The sequence below is a fragment of the Gekko japonicus genome, unplaced genomic scaffold (assembly GCF_001447785.1).
Source record: "Gekko japonicus isolate JY-2015 unplaced genomic scaffold, Gekko_japonicus_V1.1 scaffold590, whole genome shotgun sequence".
Lineage (NCBI taxonomy): Eukaryota > Metazoa > Chordata > Lepidosauria > Squamata > Gekkonidae > Gekko > Gekko japonicus.
Window position 1 is genome coordinate 809460 of NW_015161968.1, and position 8900 is coordinate 818359.

The window sequence follows — 8900 nt, forward strand, 5'->3', positions numbered from 1 at the left end:
GATTTTCAGGGAAATCGAATTCCTCTGGCGGGGAGGGATACGTTTACAGTTAATTTCAAAGGGAAAGGTGCTGTGCTTTCATGTTTGATCGCTGAGGGAAACCGTACCAACCTGCTCGGGTTGGACTGGTTTGAGCCTCTGGGTATTGCTGTTGTGGGAGTTAATAACGTTGTGGAAAATAAATGGGCTGTATTATATGCTGAATTTCCTGAAGTGTTTGGGGGCGGATTGGGAAAGTATAATGGTCCCCCAGTGTCTTTTGAGTTGGATCCTGCTATACGCCCTATACGCCTAAAATACAGGAAAGTGCCCATTCCGTTCAAGGCAAAGATCGAGGCTGAACTCGATAAGCTACTTGAACAAGGGGTGTTGGAACCAGTTCCTTGTAGTAAATGGGAAACCCCCATTGTTACTCCAATTAAACCCGATGGGTCAATACGAATTTGCGCTGACTACAAGTGCACGATTAACAAAGCCTTGCAGCAGCATTCGTACCCTGTACCAGTCATTAGCCACGTACTGGCATCACTGGGAGGAGGGAAGGTATTCGCCAAACTCGACCTGGCCCAAGCGTACCAACAACTCCCCGTGACCAAAGAGGCGGCTGACGCCCAGACCATCGTAACGCATAGGGGGGCGTTTAGAGTAAATCGACTCCAATTCGGAGTGAATGTTGCGCCGGGGATTTTTCAGAGCCTCATGGAGGGGTTGTTGAGGGGGGTGCCGGGCACGGTGCCCTATTTTGACGATGTCTTAATAGCGGGCAAATCTGATGACGAGCTGCTGTGCCGAGTGCGGGAGGTGCTCAAACGTTTTTCTGATGCGGGCCTGAAGGTAAAAAAGTCGAAGTGCCTGGTGGGAGTCCCGAGTGTGGAGTTCTTGGGGTTCCGGGTGGATGAGTTTGGGGTCCATCCTACTAACGATAAGGTCTCCGCAATCCAGAATGCCCCACGGCCACAAGGGAAGAAGGAGTTACAGTCCTTCCTAGGACTCCTTAATTTTTATCACGCCTTCTTGCCCCACAAGGCGTCGATTGCGGCCCCATTGCACAACCTGCTGCATAAAGACACAAAATGGAGGTGGGGTCCAGAGCATGAGCGGGCATTCGATGGGGTGAAAAAATTGTTGTCGTCTGATGCAGTGTTAACACATTATGATGAGGACAAACTGCTTGTGTTAGCTGCTGATGCGTCCCCATTTGGGGTGGGAGCTGTGCTGAGCCACGTAATGCCCGACGGGCGGGAAGCCCCTATCGCCTTTTATTCCAAGTCGCTAACAGCAGCGGAAAGAAACTACGCGCAGATTGACAAAGAGGCTTTGGCGCTAGTTTCCGCTGTTAAGAAGTTTCATGACTTTTTGTTTGGACGGAGATTCATACTGGTGACAGACCACAAGCCCCTGCTAGGGATTTTTGCCCAGGACCGGCAACTCCCTGATGTTATGTCCGCACGCATGTTGCGGTGGGCTTTGTTCCTCTCAGCCTACGAGTTCGACCTGGAGCACAGGCCGGGTAAGGCCATTGGACACGCTGATGCGCTCAGCCGCTGCCCTCTGCCCGGCCAGGACTTGGACCCTGCTCCTACTTGCTCCATTCTAGCTATCGAGGAACTGCCGGAGGCACCTGTGTCTGCTAAGGACATTGCTGCTGCGACAGCAAAAGACTCTGTGCTCAGTCGTGTTATTAACTGGGTGTGGAGGGGGTGGCCGGCAGGAACGTTGGAGCCGGAGTTCAAACCGTACAAAACGCGGGAAAGCGAAATGTCGGTATCAAAGGGCTGTTTGCTGTGGGGGAACAGAGTGATTGTACCGCAACGCTGGCGCGAAAAAGTGCTGAAATCACTACACGAGGGCCATCCCGGCATGGTGCATATGAAGGCTCTGGCCCGGGGATATGTATGGTGGCCTGGGATGGATGCTGACATTGAAGAGTGGGTACGGGGGTGTACGCCATGCCAGCAGGCGAGACCCGAACCGCCAACCGCCTTCCCACAGAAATGGGAATCGGCGGGAAAGCCTTGGTCGAGGCTGCACATAGATCTGGCGGGGCCAGGACAGGGGCAAATGTTTTTGATTGTGGTGGACTCTTTTTCGAAATGGTTGGAAGTGGCGCCAATGTCTACCACCACTTCCACTGCTGTTATAAATGTGTTGCGCCGCTTAATTGCCACGCATGGGTTGCCTGATGTCCTGGTAAGCGATAACGGCGCTCAGTTCGTGTCGCAAGAATTCACCCAATTCCTAGCTAACAATGGCATCAGGCAAATTACGTCTGCCCCGTTCCACCCAGCATCGAACGGGCAGGCAGAGCGAATGGTCCGCACGACCAAAGAAGCGCTTGCCAAGCTGACATCCGGGGATTGGGGAGTGAAACTAGCGTCATTCCTTCTACGGCAACACGTAACGCCGTGCTCTGCCACAGGCCGCAGCCCGGCCGAGCTATTGATGGGGCGACGCCTAGCGTCTTTGCTGGATCGCTTACATCCAGACTTAAACGATCTGAGGCCCCAGCAACAGAGTGTTTCCACTAAGGTCCGCACATACGAATGTGGGGACACGGTCTTTGCAAAGAACTATGCAGGGGGACATTCGTGGCTTCCAGCCACAGTTACCGAGGTAGTGGGTTCACGCATGTACGTAGTCCAGCTTGCGGACGGGCGCAAATGGAGGCGACATGTGGACCAGTTGAGGCAGCGGTGGGCGACTGGCCGCCCCACCTCGCAGCCAACTGAGCTACCGGACCCAGATGTCTATCCCATAACAGGGGGCTGAATCCGGTTCCAGAACTCCAGAGCGTCAGCCTGACTGAAACCGCCCAGTAGCCGCGGCTGAGGACTACACAAGCCCCCCGGTGACTTGGGGTGCCGTGAAGCGAGTGACCTGCAATGCGCAGAGGCTGCTCCAGGAGCAGGGCAAGAAGCTGACACCCGAGAACCTCTGTGTTGCTCTCTTTGCGGTTATTGCCACAAATTCCGCTCACACCTAGTCCGCAATTCTCTATTTGCACCTCACTAATGCAAGCTTTCCCATACATTAACTGTTATGTATTGCATTGTATATAACTGCTATGTGAACTGTGACATTGAGATTTGAATGTAAATACTGATGTGTGAATCGCCTGATTGAGATGCCATGTTGAGCTTCATCCTGGGCTAGGATCCTAATGTAACCAATAGGAGCCCTAGCCCAGAAAGTGTCTGCCAATCACCGTGCAGAGCGGGATCGCTTGTGATTGGTCGTTATTACTTCAACCTCATAGGTTGCCTGATTGTACAGTGGGTGTGGCTACGTTAGCCGGGAGTGCTTAAATATAGAGCAGCCAGTGTATTTATTGCTGATGGTTGGTTCGAATGATGGTCCTGGCTGGCGATCGTTGTACCGAGTTCGGAGAAGTAACAGAGCTGAAGAATAAACCGCATTCTTGCTGAATCACTCTCCGACTTCTTTGTTAAGCGCACGACTTAACAGGAACCTTTACCTTTACCTTTAACTGGCATGTAATTTCTCAGGTATCTTCTGAATCCCTTTGTTAAAACTCAGCAGACTCCCAAAGAATACATCAATGATATTTCTCCACAAATTAATACTAAAACTCAGTAAGATACTATTTTTAAAAAATGGAAATGGTTCCCACAGCTTTGGCATGGAACAAAAACTTTTCAAGCATGAATGTGAAAGCAAGATATTATGTATGGATACATAACACGTTGTGGCAAGCCATTAACAGCACTGCGTGAGTCACTCAGTTCTTTTGTCTAGTTAAGGGTTTTAGCTTCTTAGCCATGAAGATCATTTGAGTATAAAGAGTAGCAATTTGTCATAGGCTGTATTAGGAACACTAAATGGGCCTGGTAAATCTTGTTTGGTGCCCCTGCTGTTATAATGAGGAAAGCTGTATGATTGTATTGGATTTCATAACGCTGTAGTCCAGATTTGGTAAAGGTCAAAGACTAAATGGTGTAAGTAAGACTGTACAGATCTTAGTTGGTGTAGGGGGTTTAAACAGGGTTGCCTAACCTCCAGGCGGTGGCTAGAGACCTCCCGCTATTACAAATTATCTCCAGGCAACATATATCAGTTCACCTGGAGAAAATGGTCACTTTGGAAGGGGGACTCCATGGCATTACACTCCATTGAAGTCCCTCCCCAAACTCCACCCTTCTCAGGCTCCACCCCCAGATTTCCGGGCACTTCCCAACCCAGAGCTGGCAGCCCTAGGTGTATACATGACAAGGTAATGCTTTCTTAATTATGCTTTTTGAGGGGGGGGTGAGTATTTTGTGTGTATGTGTGCTTGCAAGCCTGGAAGCCATGGTTACTTCTGGTGACCCCTAGCAAGGCTAGGATGTTTGAGAGAGGTGGCTTGATATTACCTGCCTCTGCATCCCGGTCCTGATATTCCTTGATGGTCGCCCTTCCAAGTACTTGCCGGAGTTGGCTGAGCTTAGCTTCCGAGATCTGATGAGATTGGGCTTGCCTGGGCTATCCAGGTCAGGGCTTAATTATGCCTTTTAAACAAATGTTTGTATTTGTTTCTGGCCAGCAGCTGGAAATACAGACTGGGGCATGGAAATGTAGGGATGCCAGCCCCCAGGTGGGACCTGGGGATCCCCTGGCATTACAGCTCATCTCCAGACTACAGAGATCAGTTCCCTTGGAGAAAATGGATGCTTTGGAGGGTGGAATTTGGCACTGTAGCACACTGAGGTCCCTGTCCTTTCCAGGCTCCATCCCAAAATCTTCAGGAGTTTCCCAACCTGGAGCTGGCAACCCTATGCCCCCACCCCCTTCCAGGGGCCATGGGGGACGTGGCAACCCAAAAATGAAAATTATTTTTCTTTTTCAATAATGTAATTTGATTGGAGGGAACATGGGAAGCAGAAGCACACAGGAGATGAAGTCTGTCATAAATTATATGCAGGGTCAAGCATAACTTCTGGTACACTGCCCCCTTGTCTATCGTTCACACATTGGGTAGCCCTTTGGTACTCCATGCAGGTCATCAGAACATCTTATTGCTCTTGTGCTGTTGCCCTGACATTTTCTGCACCTTGATGCCTCTTTTTGGTGGGCTGCTGAAAGGCTCCATTTTCATATACACGGCATAGTAGTTACTGGTATTCCGCTCAGGACTATACAAAAAATTTCTGGAGGCCAGTTTAGAGACCATCATGGGTACATCAGCCACACAGGAAAACTTTCAAATACTTACATTATAGCAACAGCTCTGAATTTCACTGAAGTATAATTCTGTGCTGGAAAGACATCAACAGCTGCTCTTTTATGTCTAATAATACATTGAACAGATATGTAGTTGACCAAAGTGTGTGTGGGAGAGTGTGTTCTCTCAGTCTAGGAGAACTGGACATCTGTGTCAACAATAAGGAAGATTTTTTACCATGCAGCACACATGGCCTATACACCATCAAAATCAAGGCTTAATCTGACGCCTTGTCGAAACAGAATGGCATGGAAATATGATAGTAGATTCCTGATAGTGGGTTGTGTGATTTTAGATTACACATCTTTGGATGCCCCCCACCCAAGTAAAAAGCTTCCTGTGTAGGAAAGCTTTTGAATTATTGCAACACACTGTACATTTTCTGTTACTGTTTTCTTTATTTAATTAATTTATTTATACCCGCCCTACCCCAGCAATGGGTTCAAGGCGGCTCACGACATAAAACCAGTAGACAATAAAAACAATCTCTCCTTATATATAAAAGAGCTTTGGTGTTGCTCCTGCACATGCTCCTGCAGCCTTTCGCTCTCGCACCTGCCACTCTGAAGGATCCCCTGGCTGCATTGGCTGGCTCCCTTGTCTCCATCCCACCCACAGAGGCGGTGAGCCGGCCAGCAGCATCTCTGGCTCACTGTGCTCTGAGCCACCCGAGGGGACAGGCGTTCCGGTGGCCGGAGGATGAGCAGGCCCACTGGGAGAGGCGGAGGAGAGAGACAAGAGCCCACACACATTCAGAAATGCCACAGTCGAGGCAGGGGCAGGGCGGCGACTGCTGCTGTGGCAAGAGGCCACCCCTCCGCCGGCAGCCCTGTCATCATCGTCTGGGGCAGCCGAGGCAGCTCTGACGTCACTCTGCACTGCGCCCCGCCGCCACCACCAGTGCCACCACCGAACACGCTGAGAGGCCTCCCTGATGCACCCCATTGCCGTGCCAAGCCCCTCCTCCTGTCTGACCCCAGTGGCAGGAGCTGGGATGCAGGCACCAGCAGAGCAGCTGTGCTCTACCCGTCACTGGACCCGGGGGACAAGGCTGCCACAGCCCCTTCTTCTCCCAAGGTGGGGGGCTGGCAGGCAGCAGCCCAGCTAGAGCTCGTTTCATTTGTCTCCGCAATGGGCCTTCTTCCTAGTAAAACAATAAATAGCAGCAGCAGGTAATAACCAGAACCCACACCTCATATCAGGCAGAAATAATCCCCCCCCAAAAAAAAATTCCAGTGCTTAAGTAATATCTAGGACAACAAGGGCACTGGAAAGGGGTCATGGGCAGGGGGGCCAGAATGGTTGAATGCCCGCCACCTCAACCATAGGCCTGGTGGAACAGCTCCATTTTACAAGCCCTGTGAACTGTAATAAGTCCTGCAGGGCCCTAATCTCAAATGAGAACATGTTCTACCAGGCTGGGGCAAAAGCCGAAAGCCCTCGCCCTGGTCAAGGCAAAATGGATGTCCCTCAGGCCAGGGACAACCAGGAAATGTTGATCAGAAGAATGTAGAGCTCTCCAGGGTTCATATGGGGAGAGGCAGTTTATTGCCAAAAAAACAGGAAAAAAGAACAACAAAGGGAAAAACCCTCAAAATCCAGCAACTAAATAGAATTTTTAAAGAGAACAAAATATATACAGAGAGACAAAAATATAACAGTGGTGGCAGATCTACACATACGTTTCTATTAAAGGTTTCCAAAGATCTAAATATAAGTCTATATGTCATGCATTCAAATATTGATAAAGTTCTAAGGTTCTCAATCCATTGATTTAGCAGAGGTGGGCATGCACATCTCCAGTGTTGTAATACTAGTCTTTTAGCTATAGTAAGGGCATGGAGGGCCCATTTTTGTTGACCATCAGTTAGCCTCCAAGAGATGGGCAGATAGTTTAAAAGTTCATAAGCACCTTCAAAAATCAATGCACATTCTAGTATCAAATTGATATGACTAGTAACATCTTCTCAGAAAAACTGAATTACTGGTCTGTGGACATGCCCAAAGCATATGTTTAAAGGACATGCCCTGTGAGTTAGAAGAGCAACTTTAGTCAATCCTTTCCTAACAGGTGCTGTAGTTTTTGCTGAATAAGACACAATTCAAGATCCACAGAGAGAGCAGGTATAAACTTCAAGGCCATATACCATTGCTAGCTCCACATCCCATTCATTCCCAAGACTGCATATCATATTTATTCAGTGGCATAGCTAGTGTATTTGACATCCAGAGCACAGGGGGGAGGGGCACACAGTGGGGCTTTCGAGAATAAACACACAAAAGACCAGGCACATTAAAGGGGGGGGCATCTGTCAGAGGAGGAAGGGGGAAGAGAAAGCTTTGATTGGATTTTTTTAACAAAAGGCAAGAAATGTGTTTGAGATTTGGTAAGGGAGACCTGTTGAGCACCTGATGCAGAGAGGCGGCGGGGTGTCTCCCAAGCCCTTTCTAACCCTCGGAGCTTCCCCAAAAAAGGGTGGCTTTAAAAAAAATATATCAAGGGGAGGGGAAACCAGATCAAAAGAGGAGGGACTATTTTTGTTTTCTAAATGGGCAAGTCCCTGGTGCCCGAGTGCCTTTTTTGAAGCCACGATCCCCGCTCACTTACTCTAGAGTAGGCACTGTCTTATCTGCACACAGGGCAGACCGCACCTACCACCCTGCCCTTGGTTCCACCACTATATTTATTAATCAACATCAAATATTTATAGAGAAATCTTTGTAGGTTTTTTCCTGTATCAATTCAATTAGAAGTTTCAGGACCAAAGGGTATTCTGAGACACTTAATGGCACAGGGCCATTAAATACCAGCAGAATTTGCAATTGTAAATATTGCCATTCAACAGAAGTTGACAAGTCATATCTTCATCTGAGAAAATGACAATCCACTGTATGTGGAACTGCCTTTGAAGACAACCTGGAAACTACTACTGGTCTAGAATGTGGTAGCCCACCTGCTATTAGGGGCTAGCCTCTGTGAACAGACGTTGCCCATTTTGAAACAGCTACATTGGCTTCCAGTCAGTTTCAGAGTTCAATTCAAGGTGCTGATTATGACCTTTAAAGACCCTTGGGACCTGGAACCCACATGTTTGAAGGACTGTCTCCTTCCATATGTCCCTGTATGCCAACTACAGCATCTGTTGGCTATCCCTCCACTTGGAGTGGCCAATCTGGCATTGACCAGAGCCCAGGGCTTTTCCAACATAGCTCTGGCTCTGTTGAATGAGATCCCCAAAGAGTTGAGGGGAGCCTCCTCCTTGGTGATTGTTAGGAGGCACTGCAAGCCCTGCCTGTTTGCCGGGGCTTTTGAGGGAGTTTAAATGGCAGGCATCTTTTAGGGAGGGGGGACTTGGGGGCTTGCTATTTTATCTTTAGTTCTAGATAGGGATGTTTTAACTATTATTGTAAGCTGCCTTGAACTAAAAGGAAAGGCAGGATATAAATGTTTTAAAAAATAAAGCAACCTTGTCTAGAAATATTCTTTCTGAAAACCTTGTCGTCTTATTCATCCAGTTGTTTTATACATTCAAATTTACCTCTGAACTCTGGCATGGTAGCTCATTTCTACTACTTCATTATTTCCCACCACATTTTGTTACATATACGGACTCAGGGCACAGCTAGATTTATTTATTTCTTTATTTAAACGTATGCATCACCTAATCCCTGCTACTGCAGG